Source organism: Cricetulus griseus, chromosome 5 (assembly GCF_003668045.3).
Source record: "Cricetulus griseus strain 17A/GY chromosome 5, alternate assembly CriGri-PICRH-1.0, whole genome shotgun sequence".
NCBI lineage: Eukaryota > Metazoa > Chordata > Mammalia > Rodentia > Cricetidae > Cricetulus > Cricetulus griseus.
This window is the reverse complement of record NC_048598.1, coordinates 180,213,913-180,214,324: the sequence shown is the minus strand read 5'-3', so window position 1 is coordinate 180,214,324 and position 412 is coordinate 180,213,913. Positions and strand designations below refer to the sequence as shown.

General features: G+C 36.2%; 1 gene segment (V, D, J or C); it reads left to right on the top strand.

Annotated features, from left to right (window-relative positions):
- The window catches only part of LOC113838709, a 4,371-nt gene that overhangs the window by 1,338 nt on the left and 2,621 nt on the right, over positions 1 to 412 (top strand).

Genomic DNA, 412 nt, shown 5'->3' with positions numbered 1-412 from the left:
TCCTTCTTCTATACAAAGAAGATCCTATGAAAGGTTAGAGTTAATAATCATGTTTGATAGACTCCTTGTTACACATTTGCATCTTGGTAAAAAATTGGTTTTCAGGCAAAGACCTAAGGAATTATCCCACAACATGTGGAAATGACAAGTTTTTCTGTGGGGGTTAACTCATAAAAATCTACCCTCTCCATATATGTAGACCAGTATGGATTCTCATTAACTGTGGTCAACAGTCATAAACTCATTATTTGGGATAATCCTTCTCATGTAACTATCTTCACACTTTCACTGCCCAAAAAAGCAATGGCCTACCATAATTTTACTTTCCTTGATATCTATTTCTTAGAGTACACTTGATAAGAGGTCCTTGTGTTCTCCTGGTGCCTGGATGTCATTTACAAGTAGACCTCTA